Consider the following 17,376-nt stretch of genomic DNA (forward strand, 5'->3'; position numbering starts at 1 on the left):
TTCAGTTTGCTTAAACAATGGCTCAAAACTATTAACTTACAAAACTACAAATACTTGAATGTTCAAAGTCACACGTATTTAGAAAAATAAAATAGAATAACAACACATTTTTTAACTAGTTACAATACAATTTCAGGGGACTTAGTGTCCTTAAAACGACGCGCCGATCACTATATCATTCCACCTACCCCAACACGCAGAAAGAACTCGTGAAACGTATTTTAAATCAAACTAAGAAAGCTTTGGCCTAATTTTGAAGTGATACTCGACTTTACGCAGGTGTCCTACATAAATCTCCAAAAGGTTCAATAACGTTCAATTCACATAAAATTGAAGACGACCCTTATACTTCGAAACACAAGTAAGAAACATGCCTCAGTGGTGACGGCGTTCTCTTATGAAGCGAACGTCGAAGATCCGAGCCTAAAACGGGGAACGTTCTGAATTTGAGCGTGCCCACTGGTTAAAGTGCAAAAGATTTGACTTGTTGGCGAATGGCGTGATTGACTAATAAACATACACTTTGCTTTTAATATTTTCAAATAGTCGGCAATATACCCGGACAGGATTTCTGTTAGAATTATAGTGGCAAAGGTTTATTAGTATTTGAAGTAATTCAAACTAGTTTCTGAATATTAAGTGCATACATACTTTTTAAATGAAAATATCAAGACCATTATTGAAGAAATTACTAATTATAAAATTAGCCCATTTATGCCTAGCGTCCTGAAAAAAGGACATTGCAAACAGCGTATATCTGGGTCTGCGCTGTTTGCTTAAAGGAATTTCTGTAAGAAATATTTTAAATATAGAAAAAAAAAGTATACTAGACATCCCTAATTTTATAAATACATTGAAATAATTTAGAAAGATGGGAAAGTCCACTGGGCATAAATGGGTTAAGAAATAATCAAAAGCAAAGGCTTATAAGGGACGACCTTTTGCAAATGCATTTAGACCGGTTTATCAGAGACCGGTTGTAACAATGTCTGATCGCATACCAAATCAAAGCCACTAAAATAGATACGCTTTAACACGAACAAAAACCAGCAGTCAGCAAGTACCCGCAATAACCTCTTAAACATTAATAAAACAGAGAATTACAATCGTTTAACTAATAATACTCTTTTATTGAAACATTTCAAGGGCGACGACGATTTAATTTATGTTTTATACACCCTATTAATCTTTTATGACTTCTTAACCATCCAATAAATATGCACAATATCCATCCAAATTAATCGTCTGATAGAGTGATAGACCTTGATGATTACGGCTGCATGTGTTTGCTATTCAAAGGCCAAGATAAGAACATTTGAGGTAACTTGTTAAAATCTTAGAGGAGACATCGTTAAGCCCTATCAGTCTGACACTATAATTCTCGTTAGAGGACCACTCAATGTAAGTTATATATTGCACGTACAAGTGTGGGGGCTTATGGGAAATATTGAGCTTGTTTTGGAAAAAAGTAAGAGGCCTCGATACGTGTTTGTCTTATACAGCGCTGGGGTGTATAGACGAAAGCATGTCTATGAACGCCGTGTACTTTGCAAATGTATATGTTACTCTTTACGTACTGCCGTAATAGAAGACATCATGAATAGCCGCGTCATACGAAAATAGGTCTTATCCGGAAAGTCTCATCTGAAGGTACACTGTCCTCTAATTAGGCCATCAAACCTTAAGTAACTTTATAGCGGGATAGTGTAGCTTTTGACCACGCTGTCCGCATACGGCATAAGGCACATTTTCGCATAATGCTGGTCATATTAACGTTTTAAATAATAACAACTAACTACAGCAACGGTGAAAGCAACATTTATCTCGTTCTTACCCTAGTGATACAAAACAAAAAAGTAATATAATAATGAACTTTACCTGGCACGAAACATCTAAACAAACAGTTGGCAGGTGTTATTAATTAACGTTGTATGTCCACCAGTAAACTATGACAGCATAATACTAAAGGTGTTCGGTAAGGGGCATTAATTGACCGCTTATTGTCTTTATTTATTACTACGGAACTCACTATTATGTCCGGTTTCATGATCCTTAATAAAATACATCGTGCGAGTCTTTTTTTTAAGGAATACCTTTAAACAATAAATGCAATAAAAGCAAAAAGAATCGTCCGGGACGGGGCTTTATGCACATGCATGAAGCTAGGTTTCCACAGAGTGCTGCTCAAATTATAACAACACAAACCCAATGAGCAGCTTATGGATGTTACAAAGTACTTTCCTTGAACGATTTATTTATGGAGTGTGGTGCTTAAAATTAGTTTTACATCTTTTAATATTCTGATTTGTTATTGATTCGAAATAATAAATCTCAGTAGTACATAATGGGTAAACGAAATTGATTGTTAATATAAAACCATTATTTGCTGTCAAGTGGGGTACATTCAATCAAGATAATTAACGTTAAGCCACTGATTGCATTAACGATATAGTTAGGCAAAAGTATAACCTTGTAAGCAAACTTATTTATTGTGTAATGTTTTCGTAACCAGTACACCGTTTTGCATTATCATCACGTACAAGCGAACTAAATTGCTAATATTGGTGATCCCGGTATAAGTGTCTAGCTGAGTTTGTCAATTAAGTGATTTGCAAAAACCAAGAATGGCATATTTAACTACTTGAGAAATGTCAGAATAAGTATCTAACAGTATCAACGTAGCAATGTCGAGAATCTGCTAATACCCGTATTTCATTGAAATAATTTCTCAAAAACATATTAAGCGAAAAGGATCAATCTGCGATGGTTTATAAATCCCGTCAGCAGTAATACATCACGAAAATAACCAAAATATATTACGGCGATGTTATTGGATCAGATTTAAGATGTCAAAATGGATTTATGTTCAACAGCGCATTTACCCGAAACATTATGAGATAAGAGGGTAAAAACTTTGCCCGCCTCGTTGCGCGATTTTGACAAATCATTGAGATGAATGCCTTGGCTGCAGGAAGCTCAAACGGACCGGCTAGCTAACAGGGTAAATGGCTGGGCTATAAATCCGATAAACACAAGTATGATTCCCGGCTCGGCCACACAACTTGTGTGTGGATTGGCATTGGAATTATTACGGCTCTGATTCAAAGCAGTTGTCAGTTTATGCCCTGCACACTGGTACTGGTACAACACCTTATCCAGGCTAGTGGCCGTCTATTAACTTACTTATTCTATCTTCGTCTTATGAGCTTTAACCGCAATCGGCTTATCTATCCGAATGAAAAAGTCTTCATATTCGATTCTGACAATGCTGAGATAATTAACCCATTTATGCCTAGCGTCTAGAAAAAATGCATTGGCAAACAGCGTAGACCCAGATGAGACGCCGCATGATTCGGCGTCTCATCAGGGTCTGCGCTGTTTGCTTAAAGGAATTTCTGTAAGAAATATTTTCAAAATAGAATAAATATACCAGACATCCCTAATTTTGGAAATGAATTGATCCAATTTAGGATGGGAGAGCCTACTTGGCATAAATGGGTTAAGTCAATGTGTTCAGTAAGGCGGGCTTAACGTAGGAAAAAAACAAACGAAGTAAGCAACAACAGAGCAAACTCTGCATGCAAAATACCAAATGGGCCCCACCTGCTTTATGCATGTGCTAAAGTATCATCACAGATTAGCTTGTGCGGGCATGCTTATCAGGAAAGACTCTTGAGAGCTTCTATGAATTTTGTTTTCGAACGAAAATCCATTCTAGGCGGAAAGTGTCTTCCCTGATTACCATGTGTGAGCGATTAAACATGTTTGTATAATTATATGTTGTTAAATAATACTCGGCTATTTGTATCTATTATCGAGCTTTAAAACGTAAATATATCAATAAATTCGAAGAAAATAAAAGCATATTATCTTCACACCTAATGCTTTTTAAAACGTGTTCGCAAAAACTTGTTCATCGCGCCAGAGCTTACAAGGTCTTACCCCCGGTAAGCCGGCAACAAAAGTGTCTGCATTTCGCGCCCGCATGGTTCGCTATGTAGTCATTAACCTAGTGCCTCGGTGGAAAGCTTTCACCTGAGATCGTATCAAGATTTCACTATCTACGACATAATCATTGATAGCTTCAAACGAAGATAAAATGACACTTACGCAATCTTTTTTCAATGTCACCGAAGTCCGCTGCGCGAGTCAGTTTTATTAGTCTGGGGGAGTTACTTAATTCGTAGCTGATGAAATTCCGCTGATTATGCAGCTATTTAATAAGGTTTCATAAGAATTTAAGCATATACCTTAGATTAAACGTTATTATTTTGATAACGAAATTCTTAAGAAGAATATCTGTATGTACATTACACTATCGTTAAAAAGACTTGGAAAAAACAAGCGCCAGAAACGTTCTTCTCTTCTTCTTAAAAAAGTCACGTCAAAGTTAATTATGGAATTGATGAATCAAATGAACATGGTACTTGTTATTGAATTGGTTAAACAAAATAAAATTATTTTAATGTATGTTGCTGCACATTAGTTAACGTCCTGTTATGTTGACAAAATATGTTGCTCCGAAATAAAGTACAAGCTTATATAACGAATTATGGTGTTAAAATTGGGAATGATTTATTATTAAGGAAGCAAAGTACTTTTCTTAGAAAGTGATAATCTTCATTTGTAACGCTTCCTTTTTAATGTGTCGCACGAGTAAAGCGCTGAATTTCAAATCCACAGTTTTAACCCATTTATGCCTAGCGTCTAGAAAAAGGGCCTTTGCAAACAGCGTAGACCCAGATGAGCCACCGCATGATGCGGCGTCTCATCAGGGTCTGCACTGTTTGCTTAAAGGAATTTCCGTAAGAAATATTCTAAATATAGAAATAAATATAGTAGACATCCATAATTTTGGAAATTAATTGGTCCAATTTAGAAGGATGGGAGAGTCCACTAGGCATAAATGGGTAAATGTGCCGAACAGGTAAAGCGCTGAACTTGAAATCCACAGTTTTCATAGCTAGCCCCTCCATATGTGCGTGGGCATTAGTCAAGAAGTTATTTCTACGGCCATTTTTCCACTATCTCTGATTCAAGGAGAACAGTGACTGACATAATATACAAATAAGTTGACCCGGGAAAGGCTTCATCTAATTAACTTACCGCTGTTAGATTACTGAACATAAATGTTGAATAACGAAAATACAAACAAAATAAACCCTTTTAAACCCAAAGCAGATTATTTTAGCATATAACAAACACCATCAGATTATAATATACAAAACATGGTATTGGTAAGATATGTGTGTATTCAGTAGACGTTATTGTGTCAGTTATTAAGGACACATCAAATAATTGGCCTCGAACAAAATCAAATATCACCTTATCGATCAGAGGCGACAACCTCCCCGACCTACTTGTTTAGTCTTTAAATATAATATTTGATTACATTCTTGCATAACATTAGCTCTCCACTTTAATCGCGATAAGATGGTAACATTTTGTGATTTATAACTGTCAGATAAATTAACTGCTAGATACCACGTGGTCGTGAGCCGGAAGTGGATAACGTAAACGTGCCTGGCTTGAAAGCAGGTGGGAGAGAAAGTAAACATCTCCTTAAACACCCGGGATCATTGGCTGAACCCAGAGGGCGACGATATTGTACGATTTAATTAGACCTTTGGCAGGCGGAAAATAATGTGAGCAGACAAATACACGCTGAGGTTTAAAGAAGGTTTGACTTGTTGAGGATTTGCATATCGTTGGCCTAGATATTTTGTTGTGAGGTGCAAGCTCGTGGATGAACCTAGAGTGCAGATAAATATTCTATAGAGTCTCAGTAACTTGCTAGTTTTCATTTTGGTATGAGAGAATAAATGTTATGATAAAATCTTATTAAAAAAACTTACTTGGGCCCGAAACCCTCAATATCTCAAAGAAAGGTTCTATGCGTTGTATTGGTCTACGGAAAAGTATGTAGTCAGATTGGTCTACGAAAACGCAACACGGAATCAAAATGATACGACCATAGACGATTTAGCCTTTTGCATGCTGGGAAATTTGTCGTCTGCTAAAATGTCGTATGCTGAATTTCTAAAATTAGCATTTTCTTCGATTTTTTCAAAGAATACTATGAGAATAGCAAACAGTTTGGTTCCTGATGAGACGCCACGTTCTGTGGCGTCTCATCTGGATCCAAACTGTTAGCAAAGTCCTTTAAAATTCGGTTCCAGCACTGATAGAGATAGTATTTACATTTATTTGAACTGACTAACGTGTTTGACGTACTAAAATCGACATCACAGTTCGCCAGTATGCCCATTCATCGTGTGCATGTGACGCCATTGTCAAAAACAACTGCCCACCGGATGAACATCATTTCAATTTCATTGAACGAAGATGGTTTAAAAGATTAACAACACGGAAGTATTTCGTGCATTTCAACTGGCTGATAATTGTTTACATAATGAACAGTAGTGTTTAGGGAATTGTTTATAAACCCTTCTTAATGGTCCAAGCCAAACATGTATTCAGTGTCGCTTTACGGATAAACTCACTCGTGCTCAACAACTTAATTAATGATTTTTTCAACATGACAGCATCAGAGGTCTTCATTAAAGAAACATTACGTTAAGTTGTCAATAAGATACACTTTGGCATCATACCAAAAATAAACAAAATGTGACACATCCTCTTTCAAATCCTTGTAGAAGGTCGTCGAAGTGCATCGCATAGTGCGATGTCCTGTTCAATATGAAATACAACCAGGGTTGTGGAAGTGCAATGCATAGTGCGATGTCTTGTTCTATATGAAATATAATCAAGTTGTATACGTTTTCCTTAACACGGAGGATAACGTTATTATCCATCTAAACGAGAAACAAAATGAAATTAGGGACATCTATGTTAGATTACCCGACAGCGTTTAAAAAATAATAAAATTTCCGAAACGAAATGTTTGGGAGGGGTGTGTGTGTTAGGGGTGGGTATGAACATGAAAGAAAGTCTTTGGAACATACATGTAGTATCAACTAGTATAAGAAAGTACTCGCTAATTCAAACACACAATTTGCATGTTTAATGTATCCGGTATAAAACACGTCCAAAAGTATGTATTAACGGTCTGCTTTATATTGCTATAATATTGCGGTAGTTTATTTCAATGCTTGACTGGTAGAGTTATATAGAGCCTCGTTAAAAATATGTTGCATTTTCAATCTGTCCATTTTGCACGTTTCCGCGGGGGACAATTACATAATCTTCCTTAAATTCCATATTTAAACAGTTTGTGTACACTGTGTAAACGTAAAGTAGTTGATTCGCCATACATTCACTTTATGAATTCAAGTATTTAAGAATTTATCTGTATCATGGTGGAATTTCACTTAAATGACGTAATAAAAGAAATATGCAATAGAATATGCTAAAACATATTTTTACGCTCTTGAGAATTAATAATGTTTGTCAAGGCACTCACAGACTTCTTATAGATGAACAAAAAGAACCGCGTGACGACATAAGACTGTCTGGAGAACTTGCGACATGAGAATTGACAGAGAAAGTATGGACAATGTCGCTTTTCAACAGTTGGGCTTAATACAAGGCCATAATATTATGCTGTCAACTTTTGTTATATCAATTATTTATCTTTATAATGGATTTCAATAATGTCATCAATCGGCGCGGGGGGTTTCAAGCAAAGTTTGTGTTCAATTAATTGGCCGTCGAGAAAGTGGTTAAATAGAACGATACAAAATTGCTTTTTGTAGAAATTGAAAATCAGTTTGCGATGTAAATATGTGTTAATTGTTAAACGATTAAATTGGTCGAGCGATTTCGGATAAAATTCGAGCCCCATATTGTCATTTAAACCAATTGATAAGATTTTATTGAAAGCTGACGAAAGTAAATAATCGTCGTGTAATTAAGAAAAAATGTCCACATCACGGTTTTAACAATGATAGGTCGAAAGATGAAAACATGCTTTCAAGTAAGAAAGATAAATGTAGTTTTAAATGGTAATGCAAGAGACATTGATGACAAAACGTGGTATTATATTTTGCGTGATTAAACGTGATTTTATTCAGTTGTGGTTAAATTGCGGACTGGCGATAGTTTGCGCCAATAATCTTGGCGCTCATTGGTAAATTAATAAGCCCTATCTACATAAAAACCTAAAGTCAATTGGACTTTCAATTGACCAATGATGAATGCCTGATCCATTTAATATATAGAAAGTGTCGCTCAATCTGGGAAATATCTTGACAACATGGAACAGACAAACCGTGTATCAAGTTAATCAATAAACTGTCAATTAGGTATTTATATATCTGCATGTTATTTGCGCTTTAATACCTTCTATTACTAAACAACAGAAGACGACACTGAAAATTATGCACATATTAACTTATGATGCTCAATTTCAATGCTACAATTTGCTTTGCATACATGTAATGTTTTTCTATTGATGATGATGAATGTTTTTTAACATTAGTTGTCGTCTTATCACCGTCTATTAATCGTTTTTCTCCTCGTACTTTGTATCTTGACAACTAAGTACTCGGTATAGCCACTCGAAAGTAACTGCAGACAATGTGCCGTCGAAGGTAGGCAAGTCACAGTATTGGGGACTATCTTCTTACCTCAGACCTACGGCAACTGTCGCGAGAATGAACATCAAATATTTACTCGTTTTAAATCTATTTGAGTTGATGTTGAAGCAAGTGTATTGTCAATGAAGCATTCGTATAAATATGTTAGAATTAATTTCAGAGACAATAAATATCCGACGCGTTACAAACTGCTAGCCGCGAGTCTCCGGTTGGTTAATCTTGATGTCTCCAATTTGTAAGCGTACCGAAATACTATCAGTACATATTTGTTAAGAACGCAAATACAAGAGGGGGCTAAACGAAATTTGTCCCCGCAAGTGTCTTTAAAAAAAAGTTGCAACAAGCTATTAAAGGGACTCTTTCTCAATGCGAAAGTCCGCCTTTGGAAAATTTCGTTAATGTGGCGTCTCTTCTTAACGAAAATCCAGTATAGGCGGAGATTGTCGAGTATAGGCGGAGATTGTCGAGTTTAGGCGGAGATTGTCGAGTATAGGCGGAGATTGTCGTCCGAGATAAGGTTAATCTTTGACGATACGACCATAATGAACCCCGGTTTTTCAAGAGTGAGGCTCAAATGGTAGCAGACCACCAACAATTCACTGTGATCACTTTCAGTGCACAAGACGCAACTGCGGACATCATAAACTGACGGCTGTTGTGTAACCGGTAATGGGGTATCCACCAAATGGGTTCGTGGAATCCGAAGTACGAGCGTTCTAATGGCTAGCACTCCTCAAAAGACTCGATGCAGGAGGAAGCAGTTAATACCAGAAAAATCGAGTCGAAAGTGCTGTAAAAATGTTTCCGTTGGCTTCGAAAGATTCGAACTAAAACAGAGGATTAAATAAAGATCGGCTAAACCAGACTGACCTTTTTAGCAAAGAACGAGATCAACTTTAAAGCAAATCCATAGTTTCAACAGTAATAATGATTTTTTTGTTTTCAAAACCACAAAAATGCGTTGATGTAAACTGAATTCGTTATCACATACCGGGGTAGATCGTTTAACAGGTGCCATTCGAAATTATATTCCAGTGTTCAGAATGTATGCTAAGTGAATCAGACAAAAATGTTTATATTTCTGACAAGAAAATATTTACTTTATGAAGTATAGAATAGTTTGATATCGAAAGATTTACGTTTTAAAATCGTCAATTGAACGGGCCTTTTATTTGCTTTTAAGTGTCCTTCGAAGAGCTTTAATCATTGGGCAAGATAATATTATGTGTGTTTAGCATGTAAATGTTAAATATTTTGGTAAAATTGAGTGTCAATTTATTTACGTCATTGTGGTCAAAAAGATTACCTTCGTGCTGTTTTTATCTTTAATGTGGTTTGACCGGGAACGGAAATGTTAATTAAATTTACTAGTACATGACACATTAATCATCATGGTGTACATTGATGGCTATATGATCACATTCGAACGGTAATTGTTGGTATACGTTTCTCATCTGCCCGAATATCTACACCATTATATCCGTATACTACATATAATGTCGGCCTTCTCCGTATTATCTAGTGACGAGTTAAGCATCTAAAGGCATTCTTTTACATTTGGTGGTGGTGGTGGTAGTGGTGGCGGTGGTGGTGGCGGTGGCGGTTGAATTACTGTTGTTGTTGACGATGATGTTGTTGGTGCTGTTGATCAAAGAAGTAATTATGGTTGTAGCAGTAGGAGATGGAAAAGTAGGAGAACCAGCAGCAGAAACCGAACAACAACATCCGTAGTTGATGTAGACAATATGTGTCTTGTTCTGATAAAACTGGGCATAATGCATGTGCTTAAAGTGTCGTCCCAGATTAGCCTGTGCAGTCCGCACAGGCTAATCAGGGACGACACTTTCCGCTTTTACTAGATTTCGGTAAAAAGGGACTTCCTTTTAACGAAAAATATCATTAAAGCGGAAAGTGTCGTCTTTGATTAGCCTGTGCGGACTGCACGGGCTAATCTGGGACGACACTTTACGCATGCATTTAACCCAATTATCACAGAACAAGACACATTTAGAGCAGCATTTTATTCACATTTTTTCCGGTATCGCTCGCTTTAAATCCGTTATGTATTCAAGGAGACAGACATATCAACATAAGCCTATTCAACAATCATCAATGAATCAATTTTAACAAGCGCCATTTAATTCCGTATTATTTTCAAATCCAGACAATTTTGAAGTGTTTATACAACTTTAAAATGCAAATGTTCGTCCCCATTCCATTCTAGTGACTACAAGGATTTAACGGCTTTGAGTGATTAACGTTTTATTTGGCGACCCTTATTGTATAGGTTTTATCACTAATGTTCATCTTTGATGTTTGCCGACAAAATTTGAGTCAATAGATAATAGAATACATTAAAATCTTTCGCACGTAAATAGTTCGGAATGTCTTACATATTTAACTGCAATCAACACCGTGTTAAACAGCATGAGTCATTACTATGTATAGTTAAATATATTATGCAAACACTTTTCCTATTAAATCCAGTTTACAAATATGATATGAATATACTCAAAGGATACAAATAATATGCAAATGATGTGTAACAAATAAAAATATGGTTTAAAAAAGTTCGCCCAACGGGGGACTCGAACCCCCGACCCTCAGATTGCTAAGTATTCTTAAAAGTCTGATGCTCTACCGACTGAGCTAGCCGGGCTGTCACTTAGGTAAGCTTATTGCCAATATGAACTTGTCATACAAAAGATTGCCTAATCGGGCTGTAATTTACACAAAAAAGTATTATATTGTACTTTCTTTACACGATTTTCTGTTTAATTCATTTATTGTTAACTAGAATGCGAAATAAAAACATGTTCGATGTCAAAAATAACCCTCGAACATTCGACAGTTTCCGTCAGATGCGTTCGGAAATGTTCGTTCATATTCGTTTGTATTTGTTCTCAAAGAAGTTTGTGTTCATAATTATTTAAAATCATTTAATGTAATATAAAATGTTAATCTATGAACTAACATTAATTTAAGTTCTTAAATGTGTTACACATCCAATTTCCATTAAATTATATGTAGATCTTCTACATAATTGTAATGAAAACGCTTGAGTCGCCAAATAGTCACAAAATATTTAAAGGGGCCTTTTCACAGATTTTGGCATGTTTTGAAGTTTGTCATTAAATGCTTTATATTGATAAATGTAAACATTAAAATTTAAAAGCTTCAGTAAAAAAATCAAGAATAAAATTTAAAAAAGGAAAAAGAACGTAGCCCGCAGCAGGGTTCGAACCAGTGACCCCCGGAATCCTGAAGTAAAAACGCATCAGCCAACTGAGCTATCCTGCCAAGCGTACATATGATGCGTATTTTATACTTTATATAAGCAATCTTCGTAGTTTCAAAAATTTAAACGACAACAACAGAACTCTCCAAATTATTCAATCGTTTCGCGTTGCAACGCTTTATAATGTTTAGGTTTTTAAATCGTCAAAAGATGCATATAATGGCTATATTAGACCATGGCAAATGTTCAGTAATACTGTTTCATCACAAACATCATAACTAAACAGAAAATTTGCGAATCTGAAACAACTTTTTTCAATTTTGTCAATTTACCAAACCGTGAAAAGATCCCTTTAAGATACCGGTAGCCTTGTTTACTGTACTATCAGAACGTAAATGGATATGGTAAAGATCTATGTTAAACTTAGTTAACTAACTGTAACAGTATGCAAATAATAGAGCCTAATTTTATATTGATCAAACTAAGTATAGTTTTAGGTTAGTTAACTAGATTCACTGGCTGCATACAATATTAATACTGACTACTGTAGATCTCGCTAGTTCCATGTATGTGACGCTGCCAGATTTGCCTACTCTTGCCACGTGTGAATAGATGCCACTAAAACTGCTTTTATACATCGACCTTATATGCTTCGAAAACGGCTCCATGGGTCTTGACAGGAAAAATAAGTAGTTTTTCTTATGTACGTTACTCTTTTGTTCGTTCTAAGTATTCTTCTTAGGTTGGCACAATATACAACACACTGGTCAAGACAAAAACATTCTAACATGAACGGTTTTGATGTTCTCCAGGTTTAGACGTTTTCAATATGTGTGGGCCACTATATGTGCCGTCGTATTAGATATTGTTCTGTCATCAACGCATGCAAATTACAAGACGTAGCGTTTGCTGGAAAGATCTCACAGCGTAAAGCGCAACACATATATATTGAACTGTGTTCGAGTCCTTTGTCATATATTTAGGTTGGACATTCTATCAGTAAAGTTATATCCAGTTCCCATTGTAGAAATTAAGCCACTATTTCATATATGTTTCGTATCGCGTCTGGAAGTTTGCCACGAGTAAATAATAATGGTCTGGGACTGTATCGAGGTGCCTGCGTTTTGAAATGCCGTTCTACTAATGGATAAAGGGCAATATGCATTTTCTCTACTTTCTTTGCATACTTTCGGTTTTTTGATGTATTGTTACCTAGCATGCGAAATAAAAAGCTTGTTCGTTATAAAAAATAACCCTTGAACATCCGACAGTTTCCGGAGGATGCTTTCGTTCATATTCGCTTGATTTTGTACCTAAAGAAGTTTATGTTCATATTTAAAATCATTGAATGTAATATACAATATTAATCTATGAACTAGCATTCTTAAATGTGTTACGTATCCAATGTCCATATTTTGTAGATCTACTACACAATGTTCATCAAAACGTTTGGTTTTTAGCTCGATTGCATAGAAAGCCTAAGACTTATTTCAAACGCTCTCGAGTCCGTTTCCTGGGACTAGAAGACCCAACGGGCATGATTTGAACTAACTTGGTAAAGAACACTATAATGTTAAATGCAAAATATTCCAACGCGTTCATGACAATAAGTCTTCAGAAGCCACAGTTAACGTACACCCGCACGGACTGACGGACGACTGATATAACGGTATCCAAACATTTCCCCATGAGCAACATGTGACGAGATGAGCTGAAATGTCAACCTTCTATCTTCCGGAAAGTAACAAGAAGAGACGTTAGTAAAGGCACGTTATAAAATTATGACATAGTCGCGTTCTGAGAAAATTGGGCATAATGCATGTGCGTAAAGTGTCGTCCCAGATTAACCTGTGCAGTCTGCACAGGCTAATCAGGGACGACGCTATCCGCTCTTATGGTATTTTTCGTTTAAAGGTAGTCTCTTCTACACGAAGTTCCAGTTAAGGCGGAAAGTGTCGGGATTACACTTTGCGCACATGCATTAAACCCAGTTTTCTCAGAACGCGACTCGTGACATGTCGGCTGCAAACATGTTGTCCAAACATGTGCGTACGCAGAAAGAAGCACGGAATTGTCATTTTTAATCAGTGAAGTGCCACTCATTTTGCAAACGGGAAATTGAGACTGATCTAGGCTCATGTAACACGTATATTGTCATGCAACTTGATGATAAACCGGTTAACCGAGCTGGAAAGTTCAACGAAGACAAATTGCACTAAAACAGTATGTACGAATGTGTCTTTTGAATCTATTTTGAACACAAGATCGGCCTCTCATTACGTATCAGAGTTGAAACTACCAAAAATATATCATAAATAATAATAAACAGCAGCAACAACAACAACAACAGCAAAAACGGCGGTGGCCGCAGAAAGGACGGTCATCATCATCATCATTATTATCTTCACCACTATCACTATCATAACCATCGTCTTTACAGGACTGATTATGTGCACTTTGTGTTTGTAAACAAGCTTACATAGAAAACGTTTGAGAACGTTAACTGACCCCCGTCTTATGACAGAATTTCTGTTAAATACACAAACAAAAAATAAACAAACATTACATTGTAATTATCATATTCATTATTGATATCATTTTATAAGTCAAATGAAAAATGCACGTTTCGAAATGTTTTAGGATTGGAACGCTATCGAGTCCGTTTTCTGGGACTATAAATAGTACCGTACTTCGTGTCTTTGCGGGAGATCGAAGAAACGCTCCCAGTGGGGTTTGAACCCGAGACCTTCAAATTGCTAGGCATACACCATATCGACTACGCCACGGTAACAAAATTGACACAAGATCCATGATCATCAACGCAAATAGAATTTTAAAAATTTACCTGGTTATTGATACGTAACACTGCTCTGAATAAATACAACACAGCTTGTTTTTTTCTTCAAAATCGTTAGGTACAAAATCTCAGGGCGTGGGATTTAAGAATCGCATGATCCACACAAATAAATAAGTACCATAAATCCAAAGGAGAAAGAGTGACAATTTTAGAAATAAAACAACACTTGTCATAATTTCTACCAGACCCACCTGTCTGCTCGTTCGGACATTCGCCGAAAAAAACAATGTCCTACTTTGTTAAGCTGAAATTGATCCGTGTCATGACGAGTTATTTTGCGGAGGTCCCTAGTAAGTCAATAGATAATTAGCAACCATCCGCTACTTTGAAACACGATATTATTATTTAATAAATCTTTCAGGTGAATCCGGATATAAAGTAGGTTCAATAAAACGCCTCATAAAATTGTTATTTGATCGATTTTTTGGGGGAAAAAGCTAGACATTCAAGTGTTATCTGAGCTTTAAACAACTGACTAATTGATTTATTTATCGGTTGATTGATGTATTTATTGATTGACCGATAATCGGCATTTCATAAAGGAGGAGAGACATAGTCAAGTATGTTAGGAATAGGGAAGTCGACGGATGTATTGGGTACGATAGTGAGAGGAAAACGAAGGAAATAGGGATGATTATATGACAAGGAAGGAATGAACCCATTTATGCCTAGCGTCTAGAAAAAATGCCTTGGCAAACAGCGAAGACCCAGATGAGACGCCGCATCATGCGCTGTTTGCTTAATGGAATTTCTGTAAGATATATTCTAAATATAGAAATAAATATACTAGACATCCCTAATTTTGGAAATAAATTGATCCAATTTAGAAGGATGGGAGAGTCCACTAGGCATAAATGGGTTAAGGGGTTAAACGAAGTAAGAAACAAATGAACGAACGGACGGACGGAGTGAGGGAGGGATGGACGGAGGGAAGCAAGGAACGTCGGAATAGAACAGAAGAAAGAAAGGACGAGAAGAGTAAGGAGGAATGGAGGAAGTTAGGCAGAAAGTTAGAAAGGAAAAATAACACTGTGTTGTTAAACAGAAATTATTCTCTCAGTGCCCTCATTTACACGATAACTATTTTTCATCTCTATGTAATTGAACCAATTTTCATTGCATATGAAACACAGACATCTTATACGCGTTGAAGGTGATCTATTATGGTGGGAAATTGCAAACAATAATTGATCGCTTTTTCTATATCAACTTAAAATATGCAAGATAAATTTACAATTAAATCATTTCGAGAGATTTCCTCCTTCTTGATGTTAAATAACTGTATGCATATGAGTCGTGTTCTGAGAAAACTGGACTTAACGCATGTGCGTAAAGTGTCGTCCCAGATTTGCCTGTACAGTCCGCACAGGCTAATAAGGGACGAAACTTTCCGCGTTTATGGTATTTTTAGTTTCAAGGAAGTCACTTCTTACCGAAGTTAAATCAAGCTAAGGCGGAAAGTGTCGTCCCTGATAAGCCTATGCGGACTGCACAGGCTAATCTGGGACGACACTTTACGCACATGCATTAAGCCCAGTTTTCTCAGAACAAGGCTCATATTATCATATATGAAATAAATGTTTAGGCCCATATTCACCAACATCTTCTAAGGAATGGCGGAGTACATTTATTTAAAATGCTGTCAGACAGAAACATGAAGATGCTATTATATCTCCTCTGCTTAAAATAGCTCGTAATTGTAACACGAATTTGCTATTTAAGGTGTATTAGAATATGGGCCGTGCTCTGTCAAAAGGGGTTTTAATGCATGTGCGTAAAGTGTCGTCCCAGATTAGCCTGTGCGGACTGCACAGGCTAATCAGGCACGACACTTTCCGCTTTTAATATTTTTTTTTCGTTTAAAGAAAGCATAAATCCAGTTAAGGCGGAAAGTGTCGTATTTGATTAGCCTGTGCGGACTGCACATGCTGCTCTGGGACGACACTTTAAGCACATGCATTAAGCCCCCTTTTCACAGAGCACGGCTCATATGTTTTTCATGTTGTTGTATGCTTCAATCTATTTACGAAAAAACACCGGTGTCGTGAACCATACAACAACAAAATTAAGCGGAAATATTGAATTGAAGCAACAAAGAAAAGCCGAAATGCTGCATTGAAACAACTTAGTTAAGCTCAATGCTCACTTGAAATACCTTAATCGCAAATGTTCACATGAGTTTCATTAGGAAAATACATGTACCCGGTAGTTTCACAACAATACATTTAGTCACTATTTATTGGTAAAAATATTTCACAAGTCTTTCAGTAAATATTCAATAAGTATATTTCGTCATATATAAAATTACAGCCAAATGAAACTTTTTTTTTTATAATTATACAACAATGCACTAACAATTCATCATGTCAGGAACAAAAAACAATTATCCGCTATTTTACAAGCTTTATTAACTTCGAAATAAACCACGCATTGTCATATTTATAAACTCCGCTTTGTCCATTAATGAACGACATACATATAATACAATACCAAATTTATGCAAATGAAAAGGTAAGTAAAATCGACGAGTTCGGATCTATGTTTAAGTGTTTTTTAATTGTACATTCGTGTTTATTCAACATTTGTCGTTTTTTCTGCGTGAGTCACATTTTAAACAAGTGTTCCGGCAAACGTCATATCTGACAGCTTACAATTGTCATTGCACGATACTAGTGAAGGTCCAGGGTTTAACGAAGTAGCATGTCGTAATCAGATTACATTTT

The 17,376-nt window shown here is 36.3% G+C and overlaps 1 protein-coding gene and 1 non-coding gene across 2 annotated transcripts in view; both read right to left on the reverse strand.

The window, feature by feature from the left end:
• The window catches only part of LOC127862351 (serine/threonine-protein kinase fray2-like), a 117,121-nt gene that overhangs the window by 36,904 nt on the left and 62,841 nt on the right, over positions 1-17,376 (reverse strand).
• On the reverse strand, positions 11,132-11,217 carry Trnak-uuu (transfer RNA lysine (anticodon UUU)). Its single transcript is given in 2 exon segments — positions 11,132-11,167; positions 11,181-11,217. It is a non-coding gene; the product is annotated as a tRNA-Lys (tRNA).

The sequence above is a fragment of the Dreissena polymorpha genome, chromosome 16 (assembly GCF_020536995.1).
Source record: "Dreissena polymorpha isolate Duluth1 chromosome 16, UMN_Dpol_1.0, whole genome shotgun sequence".
NCBI classification, from domain to species: domain Eukaryota; kingdom Metazoa; phylum Mollusca; class Bivalvia; order Myida; family Dreissenidae; genus Dreissena; species Dreissena polymorpha.